Source organism: Athene noctua, chromosome 16, assembly GCF_965140245.1.
Source record: "Athene noctua chromosome 16, bAthNoc1.hap1.1, whole genome shotgun sequence".
Classification (NCBI taxonomy): domain Eukaryota; kingdom Metazoa; phylum Chordata; class Aves; order Strigiformes; family Strigidae; genus Athene; species Athene noctua.
The window spans coordinates 17,259,975-17,276,248 of NC_134052.1; the positions used below are offsets into that span (position 1 = coordinate 17,259,975).

A 16,274-nucleotide genomic window follows, 5' to 3' on the forward strand; every position below is an offset into this window, starting at 1 on the left:
CCGGCGCTGGGAACCAACAAACTCCGCGCCCGGGAGCGCGGCACCGCGCCGGGACGGGGCGGGGCGGGGGGGGCGTCCAGCCGCTCAGGGAGGCCCCGGCCCGCGCGTGGGGCCGGGCCCCGGTGTCCGCTCGGCCGGAGCCCCGGAGGGGCTGGCGCCGGCAGAGCCCCTCCTGACGCGCACTGGGCGGCCCCGGCAGCCCGGGCACCCCCAGCACCCGGCCCCGGGTGCCTCCTCCAGAGCCTGCGGGGGCCCCGGTGCCCCGCGGGCAGAGCGGGACAGGCAGGAGGCGGCGCAGGGAGGAAGCCGAGGCTGCCATACCCTTTGGGGCAGATGAATCCGATCACACGTCAGGGTTTAGCCAGAGCGCGGGCAAACGGCCCCCAGTGGGACATTTCCCAGTCCCCACCGCCCAGGGCCTCACATCTTACCTGAGGAAAATGCTCTCCTGCTTCCACGGCGTTCCCTGGTACTGGGCCTCCGAGTCTGGCCCCGGAGGGAAGGTGAGCAAACACCAGAGAAGGGGATGCTCTGTTGCTCCATGTGCACGGCGCCCTGCTCAAGGCAAACAAATCCTCTGCTTGGCACACACGGGCCAAGAAACAGTGGTAACCCAGCAGCAGGTTATCCACAAAACTACCTGGGTCTGGTGCTTCCAGCAGGGCCGGTGACTGCAGGTCAGGGAGAGGTGGATGGAAAACAAGAGAGGGGTTTATAACCACAGCGTGAGTCCAGGAGGAGTGACTCCCACTTCCCAGGACCAAGAGCCGAGCAGGGCACAGGTCCAGCAGCGGGCTCAGGCAGCTGCCATCCCCACCTTTGCAGTGACTGGCACATGGCTTCCCATCATACTGTTGCATGCCTCCACCCTCAAAGGCCAACAGGGCCCTGAAGAAGACCTAGAAAATGCTCCATACCAGCCCCTTCAGACATGGAAGCACCTAGAAACGTGCTCAGTCCCAGTGCGAGAGGGAGAAACCTCCCAGCTGCGAGCGCTGCTGCCAAAGTAGATCCCACTCGTGCCCGATGCTCTTGTAGGGAACGGAGCGAAGCCTGGATGGAACACAGCTGCTCCACCGCTAACACTGCCTGCAGAGACCTCGCTCAGTGCCAGTCTGGCCCTAGGACAGCTGCTAGGCTCTTGTGCCAACACTGACACAGGCTCCAGGAACACCCAGATCCTTCCCTGGGACAGCCAAGAGGCTCCTCTCACACTGCAGTGGCAGCACAGACGGAGCTGAGCCCTCCTGGCAGAAAGCATCCAGCGAGCTGGTGTGACGCTGGGTGGAGATGGTTCCAGCACTATCGTTGTGGTGCCCTTTTCCAACCTGTTTTTCCTAAGACCCCCTTACCCTGGAGCCAGGGAAGCTTTGTCTCTCTTGCCATTGCACTGTGTCACAGCTGCTCCATGCCCGATCTAGTTGCAGGTGTCCCTGCTCATTGCAGGGGTTTAGATGAGATGACCTTTAAAGGTCCCTTTCAACCCAAACTGTTCTATGATTCGATGGTTCTGTGCCCTCTTGTTGCCGGGCAGGGTGCTGGAAAGGCCAGCCAGAGCCCTGTAACACAGCACATTGTGACAGTCCTTCCAGGAAACCTGAAATCCGTAGTGCCCGGGTCACACCAGGCCAGGAGCCGCCCCACGCGCTGCAGGGAAGGGATGACAGAGGATGCAAAGCAGGAGAACAAGGACCACCCGTGACATGATCGCTGCCTTTGTGAGCGGGGCTCCCCACGTGCGCGAACGCTGAGCACAGCCGCCACAGCCCCGTCCCACAGCCTCCCTCAAAAGTCGACATGTCGCTTTCATGTCGTGTCTTGTATTCGCAGTGGCAGAAGGATGGATGGGTTATCCTTTGACTTTGAAGCCATCCCCTTTATCTCCACGGGAATTTAGTCCTCATCTGGTTTCTCCTTTCCTCTTATTCCCATCATTGCTTTATCCCTGCATTCAAATAGCTCTTTTGTATGTCTTGGCTCTCCCCTACCTGCAGCACTCTTCCCTTATTCTGATATACTCTCCCCATCTCATTGAGCTCCAGGCCCTTTTGCTTTGTTCTCTCCCTATCTCTTCCTTTCTTTCTGCTAGTGACTTGTTCCTTTTCTTGTTGTGATTTGTCTTCTCTGCTCTGTCCCTTTCACTCATCTTTCTCCTTATCTCTTTTTGCTCCTTCCTCTTCCTTTTCCCAGTATTTTCACTCCCCCCCCCCCCCCCGCCTTGTGTGCCTTTGTCTGTAAGGAGTTGAAAGTTAAAAGCTTTTCCAACTTGATCCTGAGCAGCTTTCCCTGGCGCTTTCATCTCCACAACACATTTGTAAAACTGCTCAGACTGAAGAGCCATGACAGGAACAACTAAAGAAATATCAGAAAGAAACAGGACTCCCAACATGGGATGGAAATTTGCCTTCTCCTGGAAAAATCTCCCTGGTTCCCTAGCACTGAGGTTCTCTCTCCACAGTTCCTATAAACACAACATAAAAAACTGTTTACCAAGATTTCCTCTTCCTGGCCTCATCCTCCTCCCTGGGAAGTTCAGTGCTGGGAGGGGCAGACACAGTGGTGCCCAGGAGCTCCCCATCACCTCCTGCCAAAAAGTAGCCGTGACCGACCTGCTCTCCCTCCCTCTCGCTAGCAGCTCCCGCCAGGTCTGTCATTCCTGCTGTATCACAAACTGCTAGCCAGAGGGACGAGTTGGTCACGCCAGGAAAGATGCTCTGGCTCTTGTCCAGTCCTGCTCCCTGCTCCTCCTTCACGCAAAGATGGCAGAGACCTGGCAGACTCTCCCGGCTGATGTGTCACCAGCCCCTCTCAGCTGCCAGTTCTTTCTGACCACTTTCTCATGTGTTCTGTGCAGGGTCCAGCATTGTTCGGGGTAGAGCAGCTGCAGATGATGACTTCTGGAAAATTTGGGGAAGATGCTTTTAAGCCACTGCTTTCCTGGTGCTTCTGTGCAGCCTGTGCTTTGCAGGGCTCACGTGTGAGCACGGAAGTATGGTCGATCTTACCTGTGACCAGGGGCAGGGAATTCCAGAGCTACCAGTACAGCTCTGTGCTGTCACATGGAGCAAGTCAAAGTGCTGTCTGCTTGCTTGGAAATCTGCTGCTGAGAAGCCCATGAATCCTGGCCATGCTCACAACTCTATGAGAGATTAATCTCACTAAATCCTCCTCCTTCTTCCCTATTGGAGAAACAGATTCAGCACAGGACAAGCTCTGTGACTCACCTCTCTGTTGGCAGAGCCAGCTCCCATTAATCTAACTCCCTGTCTAACGTCCACATTTGGCTGGCAGGCAATTCATCTCCAGTCCAGCTCTCTGTCCAGGATCCAGCTCCTGTCAGTCAGAGCCTGCCTAGCGCCAGGCGCCCTGCAGGGCTCCTCCCTGCGGGACAGGGGCAGTCTGCAGCCCCCTGCCCAGGATGACGGCAGGGGACAGGATGGCCGCAGGGACAGCTGGGCTCAGCACCTGCCCAGCAGATCTGTTTTCATCCTCTGACCTCAGCCCACCTCAGCTCAGCAGAACAGGGATTCACACAGCTCAGTCCCACCAGCCTTGCTCTTCACGGGGTGCAGGACTCAGTCAGCTGCCCTCCAAGCTCCCCCTGAAAGGAGCTGAACGCTGGGTGTCAGGGCTTTGCTCCCAGAGCTGCAGCACAGGAGACCATGAAGGCTGCATGGAAGCAAGTCCCCCTGCCAAACCCCCTGTAGAGGGTCCCTGGGTGGTAAAATTTGCTCCTGCTGTGCTTAGCAGCCACCTCTTGCAAGCTGCTCATCCTCGCCTCACACTGCCTGTCTCCTGGGGGCTGCAAGCTACACATTACATGCCCAGGTTTCCTCCTGCCTTTTCCTGGATGCTGCTCTGGCACAGGTCTAGAAAGATGGACCCCACGGGCTGGCTGCACCACACAACTTTCTTCATACCCCGTAGCTAGGGAGAGCCCTCTGCACCCCCTAAAAGGCCCAACACTGTGACTTCTGCTGGAGATATGGGCAAGACCTGAAGGCAGAAATTCTGTGCTCACAGGTCCTGCAGAGCTGGGGACACTCCTTAACACACCGCAGAGCACGTCCCCAGGAAGCTGGAGCTGATGGCGTGGCTGGGGGGGGCAGAGCCCAGTGCTGCCCCCTGTTTGCTGGGCACACAGGGGCCAAAACCCCCAATCCACTGCCCAGAGCCATTTCTCACATGCTACTCCACTTACTCCTGACAGCCAAACGGCCCTGCCTTGCTGAGGCTCTTTGGTGCTGCTTCGAGTCTTTTCCCGGGAGCATTCCCACTGTCCCACACGTCTCGGCACTGCCTGTCACCAGAGCCTGGCAGCTACCCCTATCTTTATTCTCCCCAAGTACTGTGTCATTTGCAGACTCCACAGTGTCAGCCTTGTGATTAGATTCCAATGCCTTTATGAATAATTTGTTGCGCAATTATAAAGCAAATATTTAATTGAACTTTATGTAAAATTGCTTCTGCCTCTGAGCACTGAACCACTGGTTTGGGATAGTGCCTTGTGCGACCACATCAGGCCCCAGGAGCCCCCAGAAGAGGCTGAAGCAAATTGCCAGACCCCTTCCCCAGCAGCCTGTGGCCTGTGTGCAGGCAGCTGGCCCTGGCTGCTGCCAGCTATGGAGGGCAGTGCCGGGGGGCTCTGCACAGGCCCCAGAGACTGTGCGATACGCCAGCGGTGAGATTGCAGCGCAACTCCATCCCTTGGGAGCGTGTCCTCAGGCACTAGCAGAACGCGTCTTTCTCAGCTGAGCCGCAGGACAAACCAGCTGGAGCATTCTCCCAGTGTGGCCAGTGCCACACTGGAAGAGCCCAACATGAAGTATGTCACTGTAGAAAACCTTTGTGACACGTTGTTGGCAGTCAGGTTTCAGCACAAGGATAAGGACAGATGCAAAGACACTGGCTTTCCTCCTATCCAGTCCTTTTCCTTCCAAGACCGGACTGGAGTGTAGAGATGAGAAACGTGTGCTGCAGCTGACTTGTTAAGGGAGTCAGTGTCTTTGCTCACTGGCCATGTCCCAACAGCACAGGGCACCAGTCTGAGCTGACAACAGGAGCTGTGGCACCAGGTGCCTACCTGGGGGAGAGGCTCCTCAGCATGCCTGAGGGCCAGTGGTCTGTGTACTCTGACATCACCTGCAGGCTCAGCGGGAAGAGTCTGAATGGAGGGGCTCTGGACATACCTCAGACTGGCCATGGCATCGCCTCGGTAGGGAAAAACATCTATATCAGCAAAACCAACAGAACTGGACGAAATCCCAATTTGCCATGGTCTGTAAAAGAGGCTGAAGTGCTTATTTCCAGTGAGGCGAATTTGAAATTGAAAGAGGAAAACGAGTGCATTGAAGAGATCAGAAGCTCCTTTCCAAGCACGTATCTGGTGCAGGTAATTGCTAACTGACCTGGAGGGGCTCTTGAAATCGACCTAATGCAGCAGGTTCTGCTGCTCTGGGGCAGGGGACAGGCAGGCACACACAGTAGCCCCAGCAGAGAGGCTGGCGCGGCAGGACAGGCTGCCAGGCAGCCGGGGGGCTGGCAGTGGGCAAGGCAAGGCCTGAGGCCAGGGAGGTGCTGCAGAAGAAGGGAGCAGTAGCTGTGTGATGCTCACTCCCACAAGTATCCTGAGCGCAGGCAGAGCACCTACAGCTGGAAGGAAGGGCCTGGCCGCTGCTGGAAGCTGGGAACTTGTCCTTGCGTGGGGACAGGCCCACTGGCAGCGATGGGGGAAGGAAGGTGTGGAGCCCATCCTGGAGTGGCCGTGCTGACAGGCTGGGACGGGATGGGTAGGGACTCTGCTCGGGGGAGCCCAGCAGCTGAGGCACTGGATCTGCACCACAGGCTGGGAGCTGAAGGGTGTGGAGATGCCACGAACCCTGCTGACAGGACCGCGTGGTTACTATCTTCTCTGCACAGACAACAGTAAAGAACAGCAGTTCCCTGTGGGGGCCTGAGGATATCCCTTCTCCAGCAGCCTCTCAGCTGAGCCCAAGCAGCCCCTTGGCGCAGCTCTTGCTGCTAGGGCTGCAGGTGAAGCAGCACAACTCGCCCTTTGGCTCCCAGCCACACGTTCCCTGCTACCAGCTCACCCCAGGACCAGGTCCATTAGCTGTTGCCTCTGGCAGCTCCCTTTGCTTCCTAGCCCTTTGCTTTTCACTCACAGGCATTAAAGGCTCCTTTCAAGACGCACCTTTCTGCTTCCTCTGCAATACAGGCACTTCTTTAATAAATAGCATCTGTACTGGCTCCGAGATGTCTATTTGGCTTTGAGCTTTCATCTCTGCTGCTGGTTGTGCCCAGCGTGAAATGCTGCCACTCAGCCTATAAAAATGAATGGTTGGGGCAGTTATTTGTAGCAGTCATTCACTATTTGCCTTGCTACTCCAGTTCCAGACTACGGCCTGGAGAAAGCCCAACAGCACGTGTTTGGCTCTAGTGGTGGGCAAGCGGGCAGTGTGACCCAGAGGTGAGCCGGGGAGAACGACCCCCGCTGCAGGTCGTGTTCGCACAATGCCCCCCCCTCAATGGCACAGGCACTCATGCCAAGCTGTTTGCTCCCAGGACCTACAGCTAGATGCACTGCTCACCACGGGAGCGTTGCAAGAGAGTGGAAAACTGAAGCTATGCCCTAGATATGCAAAATAACAAACCAGAGCAAAGAAAATGGAGGAAAAGCAGAAGTTCAGGCTATCAGGTCTGGGCCGCACCCAAAGGCCCCATCTAGATGGAAAGCTTAGAACAGGGCTAACTGGCAGGAGGAGCACGATACAACCTCCTTTTGTCATTCTCTCCTTAGTAAACACATGCATGCACACTCATACACACTCACACGCTTCTGTGGCCCTGACACTAGCCAAGTGCAGAGAGAAACAGAGCTCAAAGCAATCGTAACCTTCCCATCACAATGGTAGGAGAACCGTGGTGCAGTGAAACCACAACCTGGATGTAAAAAGCTGTGGAGAGGATGTAAGATGGAAAATAGTTGTTTATTTCTGGTACTAGGATGCTCTTTGGACTCACATTCCAGAAAGGCAGAGTGTTCTGACCACTACCGGGGTAGGCTAGCGCTCGGTCCGGCACTCTGGAGGTGTGTGCTCTAGATGGGAAAGACCACCATGATGTGGCTGGGAGGGGCCTGCAAAGCCCTCCTACACCGAGGGCAAAGGAAGCCCTATTCAGTGCCTACATCTGGAAGGTGCAGCATCAGATCCAGCTCTGCTTATCTTTCATCATGCCCAGTCCCCTCTGACTCAAATCCTGCTCAGCCACCACCACCTTTAGATCCAATGTTTTTAACAGACAATATATGTGCATATCCAGTCAATCCCCCGGCTTCCTCCATCCCCTTGGAAGCCCCCATTATTGTACTGAGTTCTCCTTAAAGTTACGCTTTCCCTGTGCCCTTTATTGTTCTTCTGTTTCCAGTAGCTGGCTTCTCTCTGTGTATGATAAGCTTCTACAGCTTTTCCAAAATGCCAACTGCAGGAATCTGAACCTCCCAGAAGACATGCTGGAAATGCATCATGCTGAGCTACTCTGCTCGCTCAGTTACCAGGATCCAGAGAATGATCCTAACTTTCTAAAAACGTTAGCATTCCCAAACTGTGCAATTGTGTCTTTCCTATGACTTTCCAAATGGCCCGGTATTTTTAGAACAGATTCAAACATGGTCGATCATGCCCTTTGTGCACATAACTAAGTATTCACCTGTTCAGCGCTTGTACACCTGCCTTTCCTTTTCCCAGGGATACCGTCCTACTAACCTACCTTGAAACTGTCTTTGTCTTGAAGTTACCTGTGGAATGGCAACTCTTGACTGTTTTCACCACTTCACAGGGTAAAGTCTATGAGATGCTGTTCCTGGCCAGAAGTCCTCCAGAACCATGGCTATGGCTGCTGCTTTTATGAACACACATTCTGAATCACGTTTTGCAGGCTTTTACAATACTGTTTAGGGTCATGTTGGTTGTACCTTGGAGTTTTCTGGGAAATACTCCTACTTTCTGTGGGTGCCAGTGATGGTTACTCCTCTCCAGCATGTGCTCCTCTGGGTGGGCAAAGGAGTCCTCTTGCCCAGCAGATTTCTGCTGTTGCAGCTTCTGGCTCTTGTACATACACTTGCCTTTCCTTTTATGCTGTGTACAGAATTCCGCAGATTAGTCCGTGTCCACAGTTCTCACAGATCCTCAGCTCCAAGGTTTTACTGCAGGTCTTTAATTCTGTCACATATCGATCGACTGTTTCTGCTTGCATGAAAAGGATTGGAAATGTTAAAATGATTCCTTGTTTTGTGGGATACACAGCCACATTTTATCATGTTTACATTTTCACTTGCACGTTCCTTTCCTCCTCCCACCCCAGGCACAGAGACTGGGGCTTTCCTTAGTGATTCCTTTCATCTGCACTAATTGCTGTTAAGTGGACCTCAAACTGCCTGACAGTTTCCTTTCTCTACTGCATCCCAGCAGGGAAGGATTTAGCTGAACCCTGTGATAAGCTTGTTAGTTCTTCCAAGAGGAAATCACTAAAGTTCAAACCTAAATTTTGTCAGAGACACCTTGCAAAGAGAAGTATATGTATGAGGAAAAGATTGCCTCTACTGGGGCTGCTACTGAACCAGCCCTGACAAAAGCAAGTTAGGTTTCTGAACAGCAAATTGCAAATGATTTCCCAGAGTATCTTTCTGTGCCCCTTGTTCTGAGAACTAGGAACACTTGACACCGTGCAAGCACAGACCAGAGACCACTGATGGCAGCACAGCCCCCCGGACACAGGGAGGGAAGTCTCACCCGCTCCCGGGCCCTGGGAGTGTCAGGGCGCCCTGGCAGAGCCAAGCCGCGGGGTGCGCTGCGCCCAGCAGTGACGAGGAGGCCGGCCAAAAGCTCTGCAGTGCTGCTGATCAGCACGCAGCACATCCCTCCTTCCTCCACCACTCTCTGCAGGCAACAGGCCGGTGACCCTCGAGGCACCTCCTTTCGCCAGCAGCAGCTAGCCCAGAAGTCAGCTCTCCAGCAGGTCATGTTCACCCGCTGCCTTCTTCACCAGGCTTCGGAGCTGCCAAGACACACACTGGTTTGGGCTTAACCCCCCGGTCCCTGGGCTGGCAAGCAAGGCCCGAGTCCCTCAGAAGGCCCGGAGCTGTGGCTCAGCCCAGGGTGCACACAGCAACCCGCGGGCACTGGGAGCTGCCGCAGTGCAGAGCACCAGCCTTCAGGGCAGCTGGGCAAAACCAAGTGGTTGCCATTGTGGTGCCCCAGGAGCCGTGGCCCTGGGCTGCCAGGATCTGGAAGGCCATGCCCAGGTAGGGCCATGCAGGGTTCAGAGCATGGCTCCTCAGGGAATCCTTCAACCTGCCTCTGGAGAAACAGCAGCAGCCTGCACTGTGGCCCTGGGCAGGGATGAGGAGCAGGCTACACACGCCACTTCCTTCTCTTAAACTTCAAACACACCATCAGACCTAAATTATTCACTTGTAATCCCTGGAGCTAGCAGCAGCTCAGAGGGGATCCAGCTCAGGTGATAAGAAGGAAGAAAGCAAAAAAAGAACCCATTAAATTTAAAAATCTCTGAGAGTCATAAAATGTAAAAATATGTTCAGAACAGGAGCCAGGCCAGGATGGGGAAGCTGGGTGCAAGCAGGGTCTGACACTGGCAGCTCTCTGAGCATGAGGGGGTACCACGAAAGATGAGGGAACCTGAGGCTGAGAAGGCTGGTGGGGCTTGGTGGCCCTGGGTGCTCAGCTCCACCGCCTCTTCTAACTCCTCGTGGTCCTCTGTCCCCTCTGTGGTGTAAACGGAGAGAGAAAAGAGCAGGAAACAGTCAGAGGGAGCAGAGCAGGGCTAAGAGAGTCCAACCCACGCTGAGAGCCAGGCTCCTCACACCCAGGGCAAGCGCAGAAGCGGGTGCTGCAGCGCAGAGCGAGGACCAGAGCTGAGGCAGGCAGCGCCGGCCCTGAAGATGGCTGCAGGTGCCACTTCCTGCACAAGGCCAGCGACTCGCCTCTGCAGCAGCCCTGTGCTGATATCCAGACCCCAGCAGAGCTGCCAAGAGCAGCCTCCCCACTGGTGTTAAAGCCACCGACCCCACCCTTTACCAGTTCTTTATGGCCCGAGGGTGCGCGGGTCGCAGCACCCCCTCCCACCCCGGCTGCTCCCTGTGCAGAGCCGAGCCAGGCAAACAGCTTGTCAGGAACAAAGCCCCTGCCCGAGTGGGCCGGGCTGCCTTCCCTGCAACTAAATATTCAGAGGCACTGCGCACTAGCCCTTTGATCAGCAATTTATCTCTCCACGCCACAAGTTCCCCGGAGCCTGGCGTTTCCGCCCCATGCTCAGCCTCGGTCCCAGGAGCCTGGGAGACAGGTGTGAGGAATTAGCCATAGGGACTAACGCTCTGACAGGAACCAGCACCAAAAGCAGGGGACAGCGTGTAACGTTTATTACATTTGAAGCAGAGCAAACATGTGGCCTACTTATGTATCTAGAGAGAATTAATTGGGGAGCTCCACAAAGCAGCAGATTATAAATTAGAATCATTTTCACCAACTTCAGCCCATTCATCTTATTTCACACCAGGCCTGTCCGCTCAGCCTGACGCCGCCCCGGACCCAGAGGCTGCTGTCTGGTGGTACCGGGACTGTCAGCAGCCAGCCCCACGGGCGCTGCACACACGGACCTGCGGGAGGCACGGGTGTCGAGCTGAGGTACATGCCTTGAACGGAAAGCAAACTCAGAGCCTTGAGGAGGGCTCCAGAGGTGCTGAGTGCCACCAGCTGCCATCTGCAGAGGTATCTGAGCACCCTGCTCCAGACACTCGCCCCAGAGACAGCAGAGCTGCTGGGGCTTGCCCTGTGCTCCTCCATCCCCCTGCGCTGGCTGGCAGCCAGCAGTGGGGCTGTGCCTGCACCTCCTCACCCGCCCCGGGTTAGGATCCCACGGTAGGGACCAGGCAACCTCAGGCTGAGGGCAGGCGGAGGCTCCCTCTGCAGAGCTTCCAGGTCTCTCCTGGGGACGCTGCCCGTGACACGCAGATGCCCACCCGGAGCTGCTGGGAGTGCAGCGCTTGCGCGCCCAAGGCACTGGGGGCCTCAGACTCACACCTCACTGAGGGGCAACCCATTCACGGACTGATTCCTGTGCAGGGAGCTCCAGTGGTCAGAAACGGCAAAGCAGCTTGTGCCTGAGGCACTCGGGCCCTCAACAGCCAGGGCCCAGTAGGTGCCCCTGAGGGGCACTTCAAGAAATGCCCCTGAGGCATTTCAGGGATTCTGGCCCAGAGCCCGAACAGCCAGAGCAGACACTGCCTCCCCCACAGTGGGATCTTGTCAGCACCTCTGAAAGCAAAGATTAGAACAACTGATTTGGCCTATACTTACAGATCCCAAGGGGACAGCATACAAAATACCATATTGATGCTGGGAACATTTCTCTCCAAAAGGCCACCTGCTGCCTTGCTGGAAGGAGGGTTAAAAGACCCCGTGGAGGTTGCTGGGCTACACCCGAAGAGGAGGATCCTTTCCTGAAGATGGAGTTTGGGTCAGACCCCAGCCACCACGATCTCAACTCTCCAGCCCTTCACAGAAACAATTGTGAAGTCTCTCACTCTGGCTCTGTGCATCCCAAATGGGGTCTGCAGTGCTTCTCACATCTCCTGTGTGCCGAGTGATTTTTTTACAATTGGATGCATGAGGCTGGGGTAATCTTATAAGAGACTCCAGAAGACCAGTTTAGTATTGATCATGTGCTGAATTTAAAGGCTTTCCACATCTATCTGCTGCTGTTACTCAGGCGACAGTTCAGCTGGGACCTGGGTGCTGAGGGGGTGCCTGCACCCCAGAGCCACCTCATTCCGCTGCAGCCTGTGGCTGGGCTGATGCGCAGCAGCACGAGGGGCCAAGACCTCACACTGGAGCTCAGTTTATGAGCCAGCAGAGTCACACACTGCTCTCCACTGAGCCTTTCAGTGAAGTCCCCCAACGGATCAGTCTGCCGTGCTGCTGTCACCACTGGGGCCAGCTCTCTGCTGATGGCAGTGGATCACCCACTCATCTAACAGGGGCAGCAGCTGGCAGAGACCAACAGAAAAAGGGTGACAGGGTATGGAGAGAGTTTGCACAGACCAGCTCCTAGTGCTAACACCCTGCACCGTCCCCAAGGAGGTGCCAGCTGCCACCGCAAGGCAGCCGCAGCACCCGGAGGTGTCCAGCACAGCCCCTTGCCAGCCCTCACACGGGTGCTGCCAGGAGCCGTCACCTCCTGCAGGGAGCAAAGAGCTGGCTTTGGGCACAGGGGGGGGCTGAGCACCGGCTGCTCCTCTGGGTGCGGCACACAGGACTACAAACTGAACCACCCCTCCCCAGCAGGTGAAGGCCCCGGCAGCCCCCACATCTGTCAGGGAGTAACTGGAGCCAGCTGAAGCACAAAGGGCTGTCGCAGGCACACCGTGCCAGCAAGAGCCTCGAAGAGCTCCAACCCTGGGGAGACAGGGTGGCAAGAAAAGGCACACAGAGAGACAGAGTGCAGGCAGGAATACATGTGGAGCAGGACCTCTGCCCGTGTCTGGGAAGAAGTGTCTCCTGATGCTTGCCATGGACTCTGCAGGTCTTCTAGACACGGGGCTGCAAAGTGTGAGCCCAGACTCCAGAGACAGGGGCCTGGCAGCAGGATAGTTGCTGTGACATGCCCACAAATGTGATGGGAAGAGGGAATTCAGGCATCATGGGACTGAAACATATTGCATCATGATGAGGTTTTAGCTTTTTCTTTTAAGAATATGCATATTGCAAGTTGTTATGAAGTCATGAAAGCTGCGAGCCATGCTGTCCAAAAGACAACCTGCTTTATGATGCTAAAATATAAACTTATAAAGTGTGTTTTGCAAAAGAATACAAGTTAAATATATCAGAAATCTGCTGATGTACTGAAACAGGAGATGTGCAGGGTAAAAAAAAATTATTCTCCCAGGCCCATATTTACTCAACAGAAGATCTATATTCAAATAACTCTTAGAGTAGGTTACTGGCATTCTCACAGAGGTTGAGTGGCTGAAAGCAAGGCTACAACATAAAGAGGCCCTCTTAATTAGCAGGGAGAGCAGAGATTGTATGGACATGCTTTAAAACATCAGGTGCTTCTTCAAAATCCCCAGGCAAAAATTTGAGTCCAAAAATCCATTCTGCAAAGCTGTCAGCTGGGGTGAGGTGGGGCTGAGCTGCTGCACAGCTGCCCACAGGTGAAGAAGTTGGAGAGGCAGCGCTCTCATCAGGGCACTGTCCAGCAGGGACCGCGCTGCGCTGAAACCCACAGCTGCTTAGATGCAGATCTTAAATCCAGACACTGATAAGGCATCCAATTCTTTTGCTGTTGTTGTTGCTGTTGCTTTGTTTTCAGTAGCTGCAGCTAAACATTTAACCTTTACATTGATGGAATGACCTAAACATGTTCTTCCAGGCTCGATGGCAGCAAGGCGGTCTCGCAGCAAGCAGGAAAATGCCTTTCCTTTTAGCCTGCCACATCAATACACTGTGGCTGGCAGACTTGCAGGTGTCCCCTGCTCAGAACACATGGAAGGGTCTCAGAGGTGGGATACAAGCATTTCTCTAGACTGCCAGGTCTAACAGAGAGGCAGGCACAAGCCTCCATCTTCTTGGCACACAGAAGAGCTCACGATCTGGAAGCCACATAGTTGTTCCAGCTGAGAGGCTGGCTCTGGCTCTTGCTGTCCCAAGCCTGTGGCTCTGCCAGCAGCTGAGGCACTTATGCAGCATCTGAGGATTTCAGATGGCACAGAAAGAGTTACAGGAAGGAGCAGCAGAGTAATCGTGTGTTAATATGGTCCCATGTTTTTTATTACTCTCAAAGTATTAAATTGATAGCCTGGTACCAAAGGCCAGAAGTGTCACCTCTCAAGAAGATGAAATCTATGTAGCCTGTGGACAGGGAAAAGCCGCAAGATTTACAAAGGCGTCCATAAAATTAACATTTGGATGAGCATGTGGGAGAACAGAGACCATGAACAGCAGCAGCAGGTTGGCAAGTACCTGTCGCCCCTGAATTTCGAGCCCAGAAGACACTGTTGACTGGGTGCATCCTCCTGCACTGATACCTGACTGAGTGGGGCCCCAGAGATACTCTATTGCTAGGAAGATGGTGGTATTTTGGTAGTGCCATGAGGAGTGACAAGGGCAGGAACAGGCTACACCCCAGATGTCCTTGGAGAAGCATCTGCTCTCGGTTTGACACCTCTGGGCCTCTGCCCTTCCTTTGCCCAGCGAGGGCAATACTCTGATCCTACCACAGAACTATGGACACGAAGATGCTCGGGGGGCCGGAGCACCCCCCTGTGAGGACAGGCTGGGAGAGTTGGGGGGTTCAGCTGGAGGAGAGAAGGCTCCGGGGAGACCTTAGAGCGGCCCCCCAGGGCTGAAAGGGGCTGCGGGAAAGGGGGGGGGGACTCGTCATTGGGGGGAGGGAAAGGATGAGGGGGAACGGGGTTAAACTGACAGAGGGGAGATTTAGATCAGATCTGAGGCAGAAATTCTCCCCTGGAAGGGGGGGTGAGGCCCTGGCACAGGCTGCCCAGAGAAGCTGTGGCTGCCCCCTCCCTGGAAGGGCTCAAGGCCAGGTTGGACGGGGCTTTGGGCAACCTGGGCTGGGGGAAGGTGGCCCTGCCTGGGGCAGGGGGTGGCACTGGATGGGCTTTAAGGTCCCTTCCAACCCAAACCGTTCTGTGATTCTATGACACCACAGACCTGCTGGGATAGCATGGTGCTCAGGGCCACACACTTGCCCGGACTGGCTGATCCTGCACTGCCCAGCACATGCTTCTGCATGTAGACACCATGGCACGTGGCGACTGTGTGTGCTCAGCTGCATGCCCTGCATGCTGTGCTGCAGGCTCACACACCTGGCACGCTGCCTCAACGCCCCGTGCAAATGGAGCCATTACCACTGCTGCCTGCAGTATGACTGCTTTGCAATTAAAGGAATGAAATGTTTATACAGGAATAAATCTGTGTTAATGAGGTGAATCCTGCTCCCACCCAGACAGGCTCTAAAACAAGGCTAGGAACTTGGGGGAAGGGAGAAGGTTCAAATGTGTGCTGCTGCCAGCCAGGCCTGGGAAGGGAAGCGGGGAGCGATAGGGGAGGCAGCTGGCTGGTTGTGCGCAGGAGCCATCACTTTTTTCATTTCCCGGTCTGATTCCCCCCCCTGGAGTTAGCAGGAGAGACCAGACCACTGTCAGGCTTGCTCAGGCTCAGGAGGTGTTTGAGCAGTTTCCTTCCCTGGGAAGGGGACTGCTCCTGGCTCAGAGATGTGGGAAGAGCACAAGTGATTTGGACAGCGATGGTGCCACAGAGTGGGGACACACAGCTCCAGGCCCTTCTACCTCAGCCTGTCCAGAGAGTCCTTTGCTGAAGCTATAGCAGCAGGGGCTATGCAAGAGGAAATCCCTATATGCAGGTCATCTTTGCTCTCCTCGATTCCTCAGAAACACCACGCTAATCCCGGTCGCCTGCCTACATGGGAAACCACGGAGACACAGAATCCAATTAGCTTGAAATCCTCCTCTGGCTCCCGCACAGTATCTCCCTCTGATAGAGCTGTGGAGCTGCAGAGATAAACGGCGCATTAGGATTCCAGCAGGGTATGGCAGGCAAGGATGGCTTTTGGAACTGCAGCACCAGCCCAAGGAATGAGTGAGGCACCAGCGTGCCGTTCCCAAACCTCCCTCCACCTCTGCCTCACACCAACTCCTCCTCCCTGCTCCTCCTCAGCACCGTTCCCGTAGCCGAGCCCAGCTGCGCAGGGTGAAAGCCAAGGACTGGGGCTCCGGCCAGCAGCTCTCCAGGCTGGCTGACCCACCACGGGGCCTTCGCACTTCGCAGGGGGAGGAAAACCTCTTGGGGCTGAACAGCATCAGACCTTTCAGCTGCTGGGGGTGGCCAGGGTGGCATGAAGCGCAGCGCCAGGGCCCATCTCCTCACCACTGCAACCCCCCAGGGCACCTCTGTGCCTGGAGGTCCCTTCAGCACCCACACGATGCGTCACCCGCAGCTCCTCTGTCCCTCCTCCAGCAGGGACTGGCCCTCCCTGGAATGATCTGGAGGGCAAAGCAGGTGCCAACCCCACAGAGACCGCAGGGAAAGGGACTGAAACAGGTAAAAATCCTACCCTGGACAAGCTCCGCACTGCCTCTAGCCACAGCCAAGCGGAGTACAGGCTGTTGCTGACCGTGCTACACCCTGGCTGTGCCTGTGGCAACAAGTCTCCTG

General features: G+C 55.4%; 1 protein-coding gene across 2 annotated transcripts in view; it reads right to left on the reverse strand.

Annotated features, from left to right (window-relative positions):
• CDH22 (cadherin 22) overlaps positions 1 to 16,274 on the reverse strand; it is a 116,650-nt gene that overhangs the window by 81,740 nt on the left and 18,636 nt on the right. The gene's annotated exons all lie outside the window — the stretch shown is intronic.